The sequence below is a fragment of the Apodemus sylvaticus genome, chromosome 11, assembly GCF_947179515.1.
Source record: "Apodemus sylvaticus chromosome 11, mApoSyl1.1, whole genome shotgun sequence".
Taxonomy (NCBI): Eukaryota; Metazoa; Chordata; class Mammalia; order Rodentia; family Muridae; genus Apodemus; species Apodemus sylvaticus.
The window spans coordinates 8490713-8510823 of NC_067482.1; positions in this window are offsets into that span (position 1 = coordinate 8490713).

Below are 20111 nucleotides of genomic sequence, written 5' to 3' on the forward strand. Positions count from 1 at the left end.
TATTGCTTCCTCCCTTGTTCATCATGATATCTACACCTTCTCCTCTCCTTGTTTCTAGACCATTCACTCATAGGAGGACAAGCCAGGGACAGGGAGGAATTTGGATAAAGAGGGGATAAAAACCATTTCGTAATCATTCTGCAAGAAAGGGGTAGCCATCGGGACAGACCACTGGTGGCTTGTTTAAGCATTTCTATTCTTCTGGTTCAGGAATTTTGACATGGTTGTCCAAGTTGGTCAATATCATTGCTGGTTAGTCCGGCAGAACTTATTAGAGGAGGGTGTATTTGTTTCCTCTGACTGTTGAAGCAAAATACTAAGAGCTGGGTGGCTAGGAAAATTGTTTCATAGTTCCATGGACTGCGGGCTGAAAGAGACGGTCCGTGGTCACAGACAACACCAAGGGCCAATCCTAAGTGTGGAGTTAGCTAGTCATCTTTGTCATGCCTTGGCTTATTGAACAGTCACTTCAGCCACTCCTGACTTCTCCCTGTCTTTATCCAGTCTTACTTCCCTGTGTGTCTGTCTCTGTATTCAAGTGGCGCTGTGTTTGAAAGACAATAGTCATATTCAATTAGGGTGCTCCTTAATGGCCTCATTTTAGCCTAACTTCCTTTAAAAGCCTTATTTCAAAATAAGGTCCTTTTCCGACATATAGGAGGCATGGGTATAACATATCCTTTTGGTAGAACACAATTTAACTCATCAGAGAGAGTCATGTACCTTCTGAAAAATGGTAATGGGGTGTTTTCAGACCTGAAAAACCTTTATCCTTGAGAAACAGAATAATCCATATTCTCTGGACATGGTAGTCAATAATAATTGAATTATTTTTCTCATTTCTTGGGCCCTGCCATCTTGTATTTCCCATATCAATTGACTTTTATTATATAATATTCTCTAACTATTTCTCTGGTTGTTCCTTGTGTTTAATCATTTCTCTTTCTCATTTATCCCTTAAATTTGGCTATTAGAATTCTCCAGAGAGAAAGAACGCCCACGCACCCCAAAAGATACACACAGAGGCATTTGTCATTTACGTACAAAGACATTCGTTCAGCAGGTTTGGATCATACAGTGGCAGAGTCTGGGAAATGCCAGGATCTATTCATTGGCAAACCAGAGGCTCAGGGTAGCAGTCTTCCAGAACGTGGCAGCAGGCTCAAGAATACAAGGAGATAATGGTAAAGGTCCCATTTTGGATCCAAAAGCCAAACTAAAGAATCAGGAGCACAGGAGCACACATAAGGACAGGAGAAGACAGTTGTCCCCATGTAAGTGGGGGGGGGGAACTAGTCTTCTCCTACTTCTCATTCTGGGGGCCTCCAATGATTCAAACGATGCACACTTCTTTGATGAACCAATTGGTCTTACTGACAAGGAAATACCCTAAAAGACATCACTCATTGCTTCTACAGCACAGGGATCATTGAGCCTACTGTATGTAACACTGGTCCTCTGACACAGCTGGATGGATTGAGTCTAAGATTTAGATATGTTTACCCTGAGCAGGTTGACTAAGGGTCATATTAATTCATTGTTACTTCATTTTGAAGCAATTTGGTGTTCACATAGCGTTGCAGGATTTTCCCCATCCAATCACATTAGGGCAGTGGAAGGCCTGTGATTGGATAGGGAAAAGAATGCATCCAATCACATTAGGGCAGCAGAAGGCCTGTGATTGCATAGGGAAAAGGATGCAGAGTCGAGGAGAGAGAGGAGCATCTCAGGGTGGACAGAGGAACCAAAATGGCTGCTGACGTGAACCCGCATGGTGTTTTCCAGCCACGAGTAGCTATGATTTTACAAGGTTAGAAATATTGGAATAAAACTTTATCATTATCAATTGGCTCTGAAATTATTGTATTAGTATCTTGTAAATTGTGATTTTATTGATATATAAATCTGACTGGTTAATTAAGCTGTAAGGGTCATGATTCTACTGGGTTGGGTTACTGGATATTGTGTTATGCAAGCATGAGGTTGGCGGTTCCATTTAGTTACTGGAATGTGGGGTCCCTGACTACATGGGTTTATGGCTGAGGAAGAGCTAGTGGCTCCAGGGACAAGGCAAGAAGAGCTGGAAACGCAGCAATCGGGCCCCAGCGGAGTCTGGCACTGCAGAGTGGGCAGGCTCGTTTTTAATAATATTTCCCTCAACAATATAGAATTAGGGATAAATGTAACCTTAGCTCTTCTTTCTATGGATGTATATTTTGCTTCAAAATACAAAATCCTACAGCCATCCTCGAACCCGGTTTATACCAGCCAAGCTTGGATGCACTGGATTGAAATGAGTGTGTCCACTTACCTTTATATAAATCTTTCTCTCTTTGAAAACTTTTTTTTTGTTTTGTTTTGTTTTGTTTTGTTTTGTTTTGTTTTGTTTTCCGAGACAAGGTTTCTCTGTGTAGTCCTGGCTATCCTGGAACTCACTCTGTAGACCGGGCTGGCTTTGAACTCAGAAATCTGCCTTCCTCTGCCTCACAAATACTGGGATTAAAGGCCTGTGCCACCACTGCCTAGCCGAAAGCTTCTTTACTGAAGTTTTAATAAGCTTACCAATCTTGATGACTTATAAGACGTTAGAAGTTCATCTTAGAAGAACAAAATGTTCCTTGAAATGATACTTAGCTTGTCCTCACGAGCTACCTTTACCCATAATTCCATGAAACAGAAATCTACAAGTAAGTACTCCTGATGTTTACTAGTTAAACTTTTAAAACATAAAAAAAAAAAAAAATCTCTTTTCCTTGTGTGGTCAGCTGCCCCGCTTTCACACAGCAGGCAATGGCTCCATGCGGAGGCCCCCCGCCCAGGAGAGACTTGGTCAGGCGAGCGGCTTTCTTCGTGCTTCTCAGTAGATGAATTAGCCGTGTTCCGGGGTCATGTTAACTTTGCCATTTTTGTACAAAATCACTTAATAAATTGATTGGCACCTTATCTGGGTGTCAGTGTCGCTCCACTTTTAGAGATGTCCAAACTGTTTAAATATCGAAAACAAACCGTGGAGGACGACTTGGTGAGGAAAGACTCGCACAGCCTGCTGAAGATCAAAGAAAGACGGATGACTGTGGCGGGGTCCATCCGACAGCGCCAGAGAAGAAGCTAGGTGTTTCTGTCAGCCCAGTGCCAGACTTTCAAGGCTGACCTCACCACACAGTGAATGTGGAGGCTGTAGAACCAGCGCAAGCACCTACGGAAAGGCCCACATTTGAGCACTAGGAATGTGCCGGTTAGAACAGGAACGTAGACCTGCGTCACAGCAGAAAACGAATCAGCCTCCTTCTGGGCCAGTCACGGCAAAACAGAACACTTGAGGTAGACAAACGTTCAAAGTAGAAAGTAAAACGTCACATTAACCATATGACACCTCCAGCTGGCATGGGAGGGCATTTCAAGGGAGCTATCAAAAAATTCATTTCTTTCATCAGTTGATTTTGTGACCAACTTTTAATTGATGAGTATTTTATTAACTTAGGTTCAGAGTTGGAGTTCTCCATTCATGGTCAGGTAATGAATGTATTTATTATCTGGTTCTGTATTGCTGTAGAAGATCAGGTAAAAGTTAAAAAGAGACACCCCAAGAAACGCTTTTTCCTTTTGCCTTATATGAGTTGTTCCTTGAATGACCTGGTCATAAAGCACAGTGTATATGGAGAACGTTTTTAGACTCCAAGTGCTACCAGGTTGAAAAGTGGGCTTAAAATATAATTTCCCATAGTGCCTCACCTTGTGTTTTAGGCTCCGGGTACAGATGTATAATTTGTACAGTCTCCATCTTCTCCTTAAAACAGGTGCCTGGAGTCATGGAGTTCTTGCAGGGAGCAGGCACTCGGTGACAGAAGCAGGGGTGGCCTGGTGACTTGAGGCTACACTCCAGCTGTGTTTGTCTGTCCAAGATGCTCTGGGCTTGAGATAAAAAAAAAACTAGAATCCAAAGTGTCACAAGGACAGTGTGATCCCTGTCCTGAGGTTGTAGTGTATTTCACTTGCATCTGAAGGCCCACAAATTCCTAAGCTCATTTGCAAAATGTTAACTAAATTTCATATTTCAAACATGAACACAGTGTGTGGGAAACACCTTGTAAAAACATGCGATACTTTATTATGTTAAATCTCCACAGCAAAACATGACTACCCCGTTCCCCATTCTGGATACCATGTAGCCTTAAGAATTCTTAAATGATACTGGCATTCAAGATGGCGTGAGACCCAAGTGTGTGAATTTTACCTTATTTCCTAGAGCATCTAGTGACAGCACCCAACATTCAATAGATGTTTAAAAAGATATGCCAGATAGTCATCATTAAATAATAACTCAGCATGGCCTTAGAGTGCGAGTGAATCGATTTCCTCCCTTTCAAATCTATTGTGATCTTGCGTTAGGAAACAGAAGCACTGCTTACCAAGACTCTCAACCTGAACTCTGGGCTGCAGCCTTGAACAGTGCTTTTCTTGTGCCTGGTACCAAGTGGACCCAGCACCCCTCTCTCCCACCTCACTTCAGCATGGTGAAACCCCTTCTAAGCCATATTGCTTCTTCACTGGACCCTTGAGATGTCCCTCACTCCCGCACCCCCCCCCCCCCACACACACACAGGCAAGTTTCTCTGTCTTTTCTTTAGTCATCTTTCAATGTGTTCTCTTCAAAACACCCTGGATGAAGTATAAGAATGGTATCATTATGTTGATTAAACCCTGGAAGGGCTCTCTACAAACCCTGAAGAAAAAGTACTCCTCTACTAGAGTCTACAAGAGCTGTAGTCCCTGGCTCTCACCCACCTCTGCAGCCAGCTCTGGCTCCCCTAAGGTCACCCACTCCTCACCACCTTCATGTGTGAGAAGCATCAGGTCGTCCCCTGCAATCAGCTAGTACTCCTGGGGGTTTCCTCTCTCTGCCACTGGATGCTGGCTCCCTCTCCTCCTTTCATTTCACACCTTGTTTTTTGTTTTTGATTTTGTTTTTTTAACTGGGGGGAGCGGGGGACAATCCTCCGACCCCTTTTCCCAGTCAATTTCTTTCAGGACCCCTCCTCAATTACTTGACTCATTTTTTTCCAGATATTAAATGTAGCACTGAATTTTACAAAAGCAATAACTTACTCTTGGTCTCTTTCCCTTAGAACATTAAGGTGCATTTTTTTTAAACTTTGTCCTGTACTGGGCACGATACAGTACCGGATGCAAGGATGCGCATTTTGTTTTTGATAAATATTAGAAGTTGGATTTATTTTACCCAGATGTATTTTATTCTAGTGCACAGGGAAGGCAAATGGGATGCTTCCTCTTGGCTTAGCTGGATTCTCTCCTCTCTCAATCGACTTGCCCGGCTACCTAGGAGCCCGAGAAAGCTGTACCAAGGGGTGGAGCAGCTTGACCCTACCCTGTGTGTTTCCACCACAGGAGAGGTGGGCCGCAGGTACAGCTGTGACCACCATGGTGCGGTGCTGCTGTTGGTAAGGGTGCCTTGGAAGGCTTCCTTCACTCACTGCTGACACTTGCTTCACATTTGGTCGGGAGTATGGCATTAGGGAAAAATTATTTGTGACTGGGTTTGCAAATGAGACAGGGTTGGGTGTGGGCTCCCCCCGGATAGAGAATGTGGAGGTGTTGCTAAGGTAGGGAAAGAGGAGACAGGCTGTAAACAAGCTTCAGTCCTGGTGAGAAGCAGGGGGCAGGCCACAGTCTGTGCAAAGAATGGGGGAGTCCCTTTGGAGATTTAGTTTATGTGAAATTGTGTGAGTTTTGTCATTGTTTGCTCTAATGTGGCCTATTTGGATCAAAAAAAAAAAAAAAAAAGCGAAATCCCTAATGGTCTCGGAACTGGGCAGTAACCTAAGGACAGAAGTTTAAAGATGGCTTCTCTGGGATCGCCACACCCAACAGAGCTGAGCAGAGCAGAGCAGGAGACCATATAGCAAGGAAGTTTTAGAAACTTCTAGTTCTGAAAACCTTCAACAATAAGCCCTATGTGGTCATGGGAGGCATGGAGAGGAGTGACTTGGGGGTGGGCCCTGCAGATGAGTGAGCCTCTTCCTGAGGCGCCCCACAGTGGTAGCCATGGTAGCAAAGTGAGGGGAGTCTGGTAGCCAGAATGAAAGCAGCACCCCACGGATTACAATGACAGGTGTGTTTAGTTTTCTTAAAGGAGGAAAACTGAGAAGAGGGGTTTAGTTGGAATACGTTGAGGCAAAGCAGGGGATTAATTTTGGGGTGAAGATTATGCTGAGGAGGTTGTGAACTTTATGTCCTGTTTTCTCCTCTGGACGGAGAGGAGACCAGATGATTCACCCTCCCTTAACGCCCTTGTGAGAAGCAGTTTGGGAGAGCCCAGACTTCTGATTTCTGTCTATGTGACCTCCAAGAATCAGATGATCAGCGACTCTTTCAGACAACTGAGGCTGAAGTCCCTACCCAGAGCTTGAGGGATCTTCTCGAAGGGAATCTTGAAATGACTGCAGCGTCACTTCCGGAGAAATGGAAACGCTTTCAGGACTGTTATAATCTCAAGAACGCACGGAGAATTCAGTGGCATAACGTATTTTATTGTGCCTTGTAAACATGTTCAGGAGAATGAAATCATGCGTCGTCTATGGGTGTTGGGTGTTGGAAATTGGATACATCATGTGGTATAAAACTGCTTTAAATAAATAATTGCCACGTTTATGGTTTTTATAGTGTTTTTGTCCCCTGCAACACATTCACGCTATCATCCAAGGTCAGGTAAACTGACACTTTTCTTTAAATTTTTTCAGTTGTATAAAATCTGATCAAGCAACAAGGGACCTCGGAGCTCTGCTGGTGACAAAGTCAGTCACAAGGTCTGCTGCAGCTCCCAGCTAGCTGGAGCCAGCTTTCCCGCACTGCCTCCCAGTGTTGGCAGCTGGAAGCGCGAGCAGCCACCCCTGCGAGGCTCACTTGCTGCAGTGCCGGCAGGAAAGCTCCCGAGAGCCACAGAGCCTGGCTGCTGGTTCTGGTTTTGACAACCTGTGCAGAGTGGGTTAGCTTCTCTTTCGACCTCCCTTCAGCACAGGACGCTGAATGTCTTTGAAGTGAGAGCATTCCAGAATGAGGGATGCGAAGTGCCGTTGTAACAGCGACCGACCGTGTGGCAGACCCTTAAAATAAATAAGCTCCGTGTCCGTTCCCAAATAGATGGCTTGTGCGAGCATTGGATGGGTTTGATAAGGGCGGTGTTACAACATTTAATGAGGTGCAAAGGAAAAATGGCTCTTCTAAGTTCACATGGCTGTCATTATATTCTCTTCTGTTTTCTTCCCTTCCCAAACTCTTCTTGACAGAGGAGTATGGAGATCCTTTGATTCCAGAAGTGTGTATGTTTTGGGGGGAGGGAAGGAAAAAGAAAGGGAAAAGATGGAGTAGAAAGGGGAGGGTGGAGGGGAGAAGAGAGAAGGAGAAGGGAGAGAAGGAAAAGAGGAGAGAGATAGGGAGAGAAGGAGAGAGGAAAAGGGAGGGGGGGAAGAGAGAGAGAGAGAGAGAGAGAGAGAGAGAGAGAGAGAGAGAGAGAGAGAGCACAGTGGAGACAGGGGAGAAGGAAGGGCGACGAGATTTCCTAAGACTCCACGGTCTCTTTGCTTCCCTCCCTCTTCTTTCTTTTCTTTCTTTTATTACGTCATGGATTTTGTTTGGCTCTTTTCTTTTTCTTTTCTTTTTGATCAATAATAATCCTGTTGATTCCTGCTTTGTGAGTCATTCCTTCTGCGGCAACCAACACTAGCCAAACACACTGTGGGTCCCATCTCCCTCATTAGTATTAATGCAGTAATGATCACTCGCTTTCTTGGCTCCTTAGACTGCTTCAATATTTACAGACAGGCTGAAGCCGATGAAGCCTCTCAGAGCGTGGGCAGCAAGAGGCGGGGTGGGGGGATGGGAGGGTTAGGGTAGGGGGCGGGACTTGTCTCCCTCACTCCTCCTCCACTGGGTGGAGTTCATGGTGGGCTGACTTCTAGAATTCTTAGAATTATTAATTAAAGAAGAGGACACGCTCCCCTTTTCTCCAGGCTTGTAACATTTGCCTGTGCTGAGGAGCACTGCTGTCACCTGTGCTGAGGAGCACTGCTATCACCTGTGCTGAGGAGCACTGCTATCACCTGTGCTGAGGAGCACTGTTGTCACTTGTGCTGAGGAGCAGTGCTATCACCTGTGCTGAGGAGCACTGCTATCACCTGTGCTGAGGAGCACTGCTATCACTCCAGCCCCACTGTATCTGTGCCTCTCAAGTGACTATGAAAGATATAGTCCTCTCTCCAGCCTCCAAAGAAACGCTAAAGGAAACAGTCTCTCTTTGGGCAGAGGGCATTTCCATGCACTCATCAGGATCAGGATCTTATCCCTTCTTTGGTGTTCCTGAAAACATAATTTTATATGCAAAGACTTTACCTCTCCTCCCCACCACCCCCTGTTTATGAGCTGGCGAGAGGAGCGAGTCACATCCACTCTCTTCTCCTCCTGCCATTTTGAAGTGTTGGCTTCACTGTGGTAGTAGTTAGAGACTCTTCCAGGATAAAGTTAAATCGTGTTCTGGGGGCTGGAGAGATGGTTCAGTCTTTAGGAGTGTTTGTTGCTCTTTCAGAAGCCAGGGTTGGGTTCCCAGCACTCACATGGTGGCTAATGACCGTCTGTAGCTTCAGTTCCAGAGGCTCTGATGACACCACCTGGTCTCCATGGTGGCTGAATGCATGTGGTGCACAGACATACATGCAGGCAACATGCCCATGCATATATAAAATGTATAGTTAAATAAGTTTAACATATATTAACAATATTTTTAATATATACAAAACATAAATGTAAAATATATTTAAATAAATCTTTAAAACATATGTCCTTTTTTATTAGTTTCTTTATTTACATTTCAAATGTTATCCTCTTTCCTCATTTCCCCTCTGAAAATCCCCTATCCCATCTCCCCTCCCCCTGCTCACTAACCCACTCACTCCTGCTTCCCTGACCTGGCATTTCCATACCATGGGGCAATGAGCCTTCCTTGGTCCAAGGGTCTCTCCTCTCATTGATGTCAGACCAGGCCATCCTCTGTTACCCATGAGGCTGGAGCCATGGGTCCCTCCATGTGTACTCTTTGGTTGGTGATTTAGTCTCTGGGAGCTCTGGGGGTATTGGTTGGTTCATGTTGTTGCTTCCCCTGCAAACTCTTTGACTCCTTGGGTCCTTTCCCTGTTCAACTGGTCTCCCTTGGGGACCCTGTGCTCAGTCCAATGATTGGCTGAGAGCATACCCTTCTTTATTTGTCTGGCACTGGTAGGGCCTCTCTGTAAACAGCTATGTCAGGCTCCTGTCAGCAAGCACTTGTTGGCATCCACAATAGCAACTGGGTTTAGTAACTGTATGGATCTCCAAGTGGGGAAGTTTCTGGATGGTCTTTCCTTCCATACTTTGGTCTTCCTTCTTAAGCTTCATGTGGTCTATGAATTGTATCTTGGGTATTCCAAGCTTCTGGGCTAATATCCACTTATCAGGGAGCACAAACCATGTGTGTAAAACATATGTTCTGAAGGCATTTTTAAACACTAAGAAATCCAAGAACACACGCACTGAAGAATGTGGGTTCCTCTAATTTCAAAGAGAAATTATAGGTATTTTTCATCTACAATGCTACCTCATTTCTCAACCAGACAGCAAAAGTTTTCCAGTGATACAGATTCGTCTTGGAGACAAGAGGGCACTCCTCTGAGTAATATTTGCGCCCCCAGGGATGGGATGTTTGTGTACTTAGACCTCTGTACAGCCTTTCACGGGACAGCTAAAGACTTTTCTCATTGCTCTGTGGTTTGAAGATTCGTTTTTATCACTGATGGATTCCCCTTTAGCACCAGGTCTACAGGGGGACCGTCCCTGTTCAACCAGTTCTCTCATAGTTGTCAGCTGCTAAGAACCCTCAAGAACCCTTTTACATTCAGGGCTGATTATTGTTGATCCTGCGCTTCCTCCCCAGCCATGGCCAATACCCTTAAGTCTATTTTTGTATCTTTTGGATCCTCATAAGAAAGGAGGATGCGGAGGATGCGGTAAAAGTCGGATGTACCAGGGAGGAGAGAAGCCTTCAGGGCAGGGACACTGAGCTGGGGGACCGAGGAAACCGCGAGGCAGCTGCTGTTTTACTTGCAGAACAGAGTGTTAGGAGAGAGAAAATGAGTGAGACAGGAACAGTATGACACCGAGATGGCCTGAAGGGAACAGGGAGAGACCAAGAGAAAGAGCTCTTGGTCTACAAGGAAACCAGCGCATGGCGGGTGACCGGAAGTACTGCAAAGGGCGAGCAGTCCTGGTGCTGAATGAGGAACGCCAGTTCCACAGAGGCGCAGAGCAAAGGACGAGCACTCATTCTATCCCTTTTTGAATGAAAAGATACATTTATATACATTTTACCATCTCTGAAGGAATGCAAGCCGCATCACTCCTGGGCACATGCCTGAACGTAAAGTCAGGATACCACGAGGGTACCTTCACATCTGAAGTTACTGCTACATGATTGACAATAACCCAATTACGCGATCAACCTGAGAGCTGGTGACCATTCATATGGGTGAATAAGATCTCACATGTAATACCCATAGGAAAAATGGGAAGAGCTGGAAATCACCATGCTAAGCAAAATAAGCCAGATTTAGAAAGGTAAGTATTTCATCGTTTGATCCCAAATGTAAAAGTATAGATTTTAAAAATAGGCATAGAAATATAAGGGGACTCTGTGAAGAAGGAGAGAACCAACAGGAAGAGGAGAGAGACAGAGAGGACAACAGGTGTGTGTGTGTGTGTGTATGTGTGTGTGTGTGCGCGCGCGTGTGTGTGTGTCTGTGTGTGTGTGTGTGTGTGTATGTGTGTGTTTGATCAATGGACAATGTACACATGCATTATCATGGGAAGACCATTATTTTGTGCAGTCATTTGTGTGTATGCACATAAATCCACAGGTTGACAGCCATTATCCTCAATTACTTTTCCACCTCATTCATGGAGGAAAGGTTCCTCAAAAAAAAAAAAATGCAGAGTTACTTGCCTGGGATTGTCCTGTCCCATCTCCCCCCTTTCCTTCCTCCCCATCCTGCTCCACCAAGGTTAGATTTACAGGCAGGCTGCCATGGCCCCACCCAGTATTCAAATGGGTTTCTGGGGATCCTAATTCTGATCTTTGCCTAGCAGGCATTTTGACCAGACCCATATCCCCAGCCTGGGAGTCTTCACTGGAAACAGCCTAAGCCACAGAGCCTCTTAATACTTTGATGGGGGAGGTGTTAATTAGGACTCCCCTTCTTGGAAAATTGCTGAGCACAGCAAGTTTGCTCAGAGAGGGTCTAGGACTCACTGAACTCTCTCTCCTAGTTAGGTAACAGGAGAGGGTTTAGTATTTCTCTAAATGTTTCTGTCACTCTCTAAAACATCAACCTCATTACACAGACAAGCAAATTCAAAAAGCTTTGCTGGGACCACTGTTTTAAATGAAAGGGTCAGAAATCCAGGGTAGGCACCCCACTTTCCTGCCTGACCTCTGCCAGGTCTTAGGACAGAATGGTTTTCTGCTGGGTCCATGGGATGATAGTTGGGAACAACTATATCTCCCATGTAACAGACTGGGGATATTCAGAGGAATTAAGGAAGGAAAAAACTTTCACAAAACTAATGTTTCTTAAAGTCATTTCACTTTTCAATATTAGGTATACAAGTTATGACAGTACCACACAACAGGCTAATAATTCAACGTCAAGTAAGACATTTCTTAGAAAGCTCGCGGGGTCTATTGGAAGAAATAGCAACCTGTGTAGCAGCAAAGTACTGTAGCACACTGTTCTGTGGCTACACAATAAAGCAATATGCATGGGTCTCGTGGGTAGACCAGGCAGGGACTGGTCAGTTCTCTGTGAGCACAGATAGATACAAAGGTGACTTTCATAGAACACGAAACGAGAAGATGTAGTTAGATTTAAGTGTGGTGATACACAGTTTTTTGTTTGTTTGTTTTGATGACAGAAAGGGTTGGAATGCTACATTATACTTATTTTATTTTCGTTCTTAATTTTTACGAGTTCTCTTTCCAGATGCCCGCCCTTGGTTTACACTGGTTTACACTGGTTTACACTGGTTTGTATTTGATGTTGTGGTCCAGGTCATTTATTGGCAGACTCTGGCCTCCTCTACTCACTTCAGGGACAGAGGAGAAGAGAGGAGAGTGGGATCATGGAAGGTTCTAGAATGGAGTCAGGGTTTAGCAAAGCCCTTTTCTCTACTCCACCTCTGCCATAATCTCCTCTTCCGACCACATCTATAGGAGATGCCAAGGAAAAGGAAAAAAAAAAGGCTTCCAAAAGTTCAACGAAGCAGCATGGCAGAGAGCCTGAAGGATGCGCATGCGTGAGGTTTCCGCCAGTCACTGGGAAAGTTTTCAATGCTCCTAGAAGCTAACCGGGCCTGGAGGGCCCCAGAAAAGCCCGGCTGCCACCAGCTGACACTTGAAAGGCACCGGAGCCATATATCCACCCCAGAAAGAGATGGGGAAAGGAAAGCAGCAGGGGGCTAGCCACACTGAGTATGTTCTGTTGTTCCTTCCCTTTAAAAAGAACATGTCACCGACAGACCCTCATCAATCATCCCAGAGCACAACCCCACGACCATGTTTGTAGCCTTTCTCCATGTTTTCTCATGCATTCCTACATACAAGCCCCACCCCCGCTGCCTTTCTCTCAGTGTTTTTTCTCTGTGCACTCAGCCCCAGCCACCGGCTTTGTGAGACTTAGTCTTTCTGAACAATTACCCAGAGGCACGGCAGGCAGGCAGCACACAATGTGACGCCTTATCTTGCAGGGCTGCCCAGGAGGCCTCTTCCAGTGCAGTTTGCACTAGTCTGCCGCCACCTGAAGATCTGACTTGTTGCCGTTTTAAATGTTGACGTGATTTATCAGAAAATATTTCTTCCGAGGAAATAAAAGGAGAGAAGGCAAACATTATTAAAGGTAAATCAATGTGACAGACAGTGATGTGGACACAGGGCCATGCACACCTTGCACACACACACACACACACACACACACACACGCATGCATACACTTTATTATCTTTCTTATTTAATATGTATAAAAGTACCAAAATAATCTTATGTTATCCAGGAAGATATTGCCTGCCTCAGTTTTTGCCTTCATTTAAAATGTCATCTTGGAGTCTTTCTGCGTTGGCTTCCAAATTGCTGTAGAAGAAATTGTCACCCAGATTGGTTGTGGAAATCGTCTTGGTCCAGCTGCTGTGACCAAGGGGTTGGGCTCATGGGGCTAAGGTGTCAAGGCCATGGTCCTTTACACTGTGCATGAAGGTAACTTTAACTTCCAAGGAGTGGCACTTTGTAGAGAGACAACCGAAGGACCTCTGCTACAGGCGCATCCTGAAAGAGTTCTCGGTTTACTTTGAACAGCTTGAGTATGTCTGATGATATCCCAACACTGTCAACGTCTGTCTTATTTCTCTGTAATTTTTAGCAAGATTTCAAAAGCAGACAGTGTTTAAACTCTGTTCAGGTATGCATAACTACGAACACGCCTTACCTTTTCTTATATAACCATTCTTTTATGTAGTAATGGTGCTTTCCAATTAAAACTGTCAAAGTCAGAATTTATCTCCTCAAACTCCGTAATTGATATAAAATAAAGAATAAAAAGATACAAACTTACAAGAACTACAAAGACAGGTGTGGTAGTTCACACCTTTAATTCTAGAATTTGGGGACCAAAGACAGGCAAGCTCTGTGACTTGGAAGCTAACCAGAGCTACAATAGGGTTAAAAAAAACAAAACAAAACAAAACAAAAACAGGCAAATTGGAGATACCAGCAAAGCTCCAAACACTGAGAGAGTGATGGAGAAATTATAGTTGACTTTGCAGAAGGATACAAAGTCTCATACAGAAGAGACAAAGGCTGGGTGCGGGTTCATCACAGGACGGGGAGACTTTGCTCAGAAGCTGAGCAGGTGACCTGCTCTGAAGGTGCATGAAGAGGTTTTGCATCGAATGTCTTTAGGAGGAGCAATAGTACCTAAAATTTTGTTAGAAGCCTTCAGCTTCCAATTTCAGGTACCAGGAGACAAAAGATGTATCCCTGGAGAGGCTCTAGACATGGAGCCTGAGAAGGAACCGAAGTCATCTCTGGGAGCATTCTCACATCCTGCTGAGGGCCCGCTTACCTTCCCCTCAACTGACAGAACACCAGAAAAGCAGCAGCTGCTCGGAGGACTCCATCTGGGGAGCATCTGATGATCTCCCCCCAAACCTCCCTTGGATTTTTAATGGATCCCCACTCACTAACCAATCAACCACCATTTGATAGACTCAACCAAGTCTCTGACATATCCAATTAGTTTTTTTTTTTTTTTAACCAGGTGAGCAGGTGGACTGCTCTACCAGGTGTTGCCACCAAAGCTCAACAGGAATGCCAGAGACCAAACAGAAGTTAGGAAAAGAAATCAGGGGTTGTAAGTGATGTAGAAACAGAATAAAACACAAAAGGAAAACTACCACCAGCATTTTCCAGGAAGTGAAAGGACACATTCTGTATGGTAAGGGGCAGAGGAAACCACTCATAGAGTCGGAAAGCAGGAGGAGCTGAAGAGAACACAGTCAGTAATGGTATTGGCAGCTAAAATTAGAAGCTGAAAAAGTAGGAAAAATACCGGACGGAAAGTGGGAGAGAAGAGATAAGAAAACCGCAATCCATCCAAGTAGCCAGTAGTGATTAAGTTCAGGAAGTACGAAACCTTATATAAGAGAGTCAAAGTCGTGGAGAGCGTGAGGTGACCATGGAGGGCGTGGCCTGGAATAGGCATCATATAGCAAAGACCATTTGGTTAAGAAAAATTATTATTAATTTTTTGTCTTCCAAAGAGTTTTTATTTCATTAAGCAAACAGTAAATTTTCTACTTCCTTCTTCTTTATTGCAAACCCTTTTTTGTTTATTAGCTTACTTTTATCAATATAGCTCCCCTTTTTGCAGATATTCTTTATCATCTGGACTGTGGTTATATTAATGAGGTTAACACTGGCAGTTGGCTCTAGAAACGTTTGCTTTTTATCTGAAGGAAGTGAATATAAATCCATCCTTTGCTAAGAGATTGAATTGGAAGTGAACACTTTCCTAGACTCCAGAGACGTGTGCTATGTTGGCATCAAAACAGTTTACAGACTTGCTCATACTCTCCGAGAATTTTGGTTTTCTTGAAATTTACAGTGTATGAACAGAAGAATTCTTCTACCATGGTCTGTGTGCTAGCTAAGCATATTTTCTCATAATTTTGTAGTAGTATCTTAGGACTACCTGTAACAAGAAATCTCAGACTGGTAGCTTCCATGATGCAAACACAATTTACAGAGGAAAAGACATATCAGGTTAAATAATATTAAGGATTTCTAGCTTCATTTTCTGTGATGTGGGTGAACTTCATAAAGTCTCAAACACAGTGTTTACAAAGATATTGATGATGATCAGTAAACTGGAAAAATATCTTATGCTGCTGTAATACAGATATGAATATAAATAAAGACATAGATGTATATATACAGATGGAGATTTATTCCTCCACAGTAAAAATACAGGAAACAGACAGAAGCCAGACTGAAGGAAGTAAGCTCCCAGTAGCAGAGCCAGCACCATAGCAAGCCATGTAACTACTTGCATGGCAAGCGCAGGTAATTCATTCTGCTGACAATGTCAAGACAGACGTCTCACGCGGAAGCCGTGGTGAGCGATGTGGCATTGCCTGACCTTCATCTCTGGGGAAATGCGACCTTAAGAGAAAGTAATTTAAACAGAAGTAAAACGGGGGCGGCTTTAGTTTGTAAAAGTCCCCGTTTCCCTCCAGTCATTCTCCTTGCAGCAGGGGAACCACTTTACTACTTTATCCTCCGAATATGTCATTTGGCAACTGGACCCTAGGTGGGCGAAGGCAAGCAGAGGCGGGCGATGGGGCTGTAGCTTCTGCAGATCAGAATAACAGCCCAGAAAAGCAGAAGGCAGAGAGTCCTCTGCGGGAGCATGCTAGCATTCGGGAAGGCCAAGTTCCTGCTTCTTGTCATCGGGGTTAAAAGAAGATTCTATCCGGAGACTAATGGTTAGAAAACCTATTCTGATTGGTCCTGGTGTATGCCTGTGAGGTTCTAGACTATGAGAGTTAGCAATACGAACAGGAAGAGTAGACACGTCATGAAGGAGATTACAACGCTAGTGACGCTCGGACTCTGGGCCTGTAGGGCTGTGGGAGGGGCGGGGTTATAGTATTTACCTCTTCTACGCCTCGTCATCGCTTGACTTCGCTACCGTATGGTTATTTTATTGTGGGACAAATTACTCTAAAGTAAAACTGTGGTTCTTAAATAAGATAGTATTCTATTTTTCTCTTACTAGCTCATATCCTTGTCCAGCGTCTTTCACGATCGAAGACAGGTAACTGACAGAGTCAGCAGCCTATGGTGGACACAGCCAGGAAGGCATTTGACATGCCTCGTTCAAATTTTAATTCTGTCATGAGAACCCTTGAGACTTCTTTAGAAGTTTGTCCATCTGCAGCTGGAAACAAGGAAGAGCCCAGCCCTCTCTTCACCTCTTTCCCTGCTGTATCTCTACTGACATCTCTGCAGGTTGTGATATTTCCTTAGATGCAAACTAAAACAGAGGCAGGACATCCTACAACAGAAGTTACCTCCTCTTAGATGTGTGGTTCGCCTCTGACATTTGTCATTCCCGTGGCATCTACCTTTATCAAAAGGCCCTTTCTGCTTAGAAGCTTCCATAAATTGCAGTTTGTGACCCAGGGAAATAGAAAGAGAAGAACCTCGATACTGTCGCAGGCAGCTGAGCAGACCAGAAAGACAGAAAACCAAAAAAAGCCAACAAGCTGGGTGATGGAGGCCACACAGACTGAAGGCTGTCGCCGGCAGGACTGAATGCCACTGTGCCCGCCCTCTCATGTCTGCTCGGGGCTGAGAGTACATGTTGGTCTGTCCGTTCCTCCTCAACCCTTAGGGAACCCCACCACTCCAGTAAGAGTATGGCGGATAATGAGAGAAAGAAAACTGTGGTTTGTTCTGTTGCTTTAACTCAAAATTGCAGTAGATAACACAAAAGCCTCCTGGGATCTCCTCATGTGTACCAACCTCAGTGCAGGAAGGAGGCTAGAGAAACGTTCCACCAGTTTCTCTCAGGATCATTCATAGCTATTCATTGGATTTTGGAAACAATCATTTTCTTCAGTAAAGACTAAAATATGGGCAGTTCCTGGAGGTGATGGCATATTGATTGATATTTGTAGTAAATTGTGAGTGGGTCATGGTAGAGAATGGGGGTGGTGAGCACCAGGAAGTGCTCTGTGTCTAAAATTCGGAAGGCTCCTACATGCATAGACCGTAGAGAGCACGGGTAGCAGGAAGTCTGGAGCCGATTGACTCGCCTGCTCAATGGTTGGCAAAACCTGACCCTGTTCTCAAATGAGTCCTCTGTGCGGCCCTGGGAGGCCATTTTGTGCTGATGCACTGTGATAGCGAATCAAGAGTTCTACATCCACCCCAATTCCTTGAACTCTTCTACCTGAAGCATCCGTCTTGGTGGTTTTCTGCTGGTACAAACAGAAGGAATAAAACGACTACTGCGAAACTGCAAAACACAGGAGAGGACCCAGGTGTGCCTCCAACAGTAGGAAAGCTTGCACTTGGTTCCGGTTCCCAGCTTCCTATCTTCCCGGGTCTGCCCTCTCAGAACAAGTACCCCGGTGTGAGCGGGGTCAGTGGTCAGCATCAGTGTGAAACAAACACACCAACAAATGTGAACTTCTGGAGAAATAAACATGGGCCTTGGATGGGCACCAGACGCAACCTGGTCGTGGGCCTTGGCAGGTCCCTTTGGAGGCAGTCCCTTATGTCCAGCAGCGAGCGCTGTGTGCGGCCCTTTCAGTTGACTGCTAATCGGAAATCTATAATGTGAACTAAACGCCTTTTTAGTGAATGGGGGGAAAATGAGTTCAGGTACTGTGTCTTGAAATGCCACCCAGCAGCTGCTTTATAATGATGACTTAATGTAAAATTATCAATAGAAGAGACAAAATATATGTCTCATGCATTTAAGGAAATGATGATTCAGGGCCCTGGGCTTGAATGAATGGGGCCTCGGTCCTGAACCTTTGCTGGCGTATTGATATTTTTAGCCGCCTTTAGTTTCAGGAGAAGGAACACAGCATGTGAAAGAAATTAGGTCAAAGTTTTAAGGGAAACAGGATGAGGGAAAATTTGTTTACATGGAAACCATGAGCAACGGTCTCAAGCCCTGGCCTTTCCTTGCCTGCCAGTCACAGCTGAGCAGAGACTCTTGTCAGGACCTGAGATGATGCCCCAGGCCATCTGCAAACCGTCCATCCTCAGATGTGGCTAATGACTTCACCAGGAAACAGGGGTTCAGGATCCTGACTTCAGTTTCCAAATATCCATCGTGTGTGTATGTGTGTGTGTGTGTGTGTCTTGGGAGCCATTTTGCCTGCTTCTGTGACAGCTTGCCTGTCAGGCAGAGTCAAGTAAGGCCAGGGTCTGATGGCAGATCTCCTGGCCTGTGGATGCGTGGAAGGTTGAGAGGGGATACACTTGAAGCTCAAGGAGAGCTTTAGTGTTCTGTTAATCTTGGAGGAAGGAACAAGGAGGAATAGGGAAGCCTCCGGGTGGGTACAGATGTACGGCAGCCATTGTCTCTTCTGACTTGTGACTTTGATTCCCCCGATACTGTAAAGTCTATAAAGCCTAAGAGATTTAAACCCGAGGCTGCCACAGTCCTGAGAGGACAGCCCTCCCAATTTCTAACCTATGTCTGAGTCGTCTTTTCTGTCTTTTCTATAACTCTCACTGGCCCCTCAGAGGACTGCTTGGCTTTGCACTGGCTGGAGCAGTGTGTGTGTGTGTGTGTGTGTGTGTGTCTGTGTGTGTGTGTGTGTGTGTGTGTGTGTGTGTGTTGGGTTTTAATTTTTTTATCTCTTATTAAATTTATCCGTTGACAATTTTACACATACATGGTAAGTTCTGATTCCTATCACCCCTATCCTCTCGTAACTCTCTCTTACCCCTTTGAAGCCCTTCCTTCCCACAAGCCCTTCTCTCAATTTTGTGACTTTTGTGTTGCTTTGCGATCCATTCAGATTAGCTACCTGACTATGACTTCATCCAATGAAGAGCACAGGAGGATCCTCAGTGGGCATCCATCCATCCGAACACAATGTTTGTCCCTGCCTAGCTACGTAAGCAGCCCATAGTACAGCAGTGAGGGGTGGGACCACAGGGACCCTCCCCTGACCTATGATTGACAGCCAGCAGGCCCTGTCTTGCGCAGACCCATCTCAGGCAGCCATTGCTGCTGTGATACCATGCACTGGTGTTTCAGATCCTGAAGATGACATTTCTCAGGCCTACTCCCTATCTCCCGACTCTTACATTCCTTTCTTCACCTCTTCTATCTTGTCCTCTGAGCTTTGGATGGGCTACATGAGTGTCCTATTCAGAGATGGATGCTTACCTGAAGTAGTTACTAGTATATTGAGCAGTCATTCATGCATCTCTACAGTTACCAACAGTCATTGCAAAGAGATCTTTCTTGGAATTAAGATGAGTAGTATTTGCCTCTGGTATAAATACAAGTATTTATAAGAAAACTTGGTGCTGAGTTAAACATTAGGTAAACAGTAGTAGAAACTTCTCTCTAAGGTATAAGACCTTTTTAGCCTGTGCATGATTTTAACCATATTTATAGACCAGGCATGATTTTCTTCTTAGAGTAATTCTCAAAATCACTCAGTGAACACTGGGTTGCACCCATACACTTGTACCACTATAGCACCAGTGGGCATGTCCATGTCCATGTCTTACCTGGAAAGATGCTATAGCACCAGTGGACTCTCGGGGGTAAGGCTAATGATGACATTTCTCCCCTGGCAACACACATGGCCCATAGGGAACAAATTCCAGATGGTGCCTGTTTGATTTCTCTGCATTTTATGACTAAAATGTGCATTATCTTCAGAAGTAGGGCCTTATCAACTAGTTCTGGTGAGCAATGAATCTT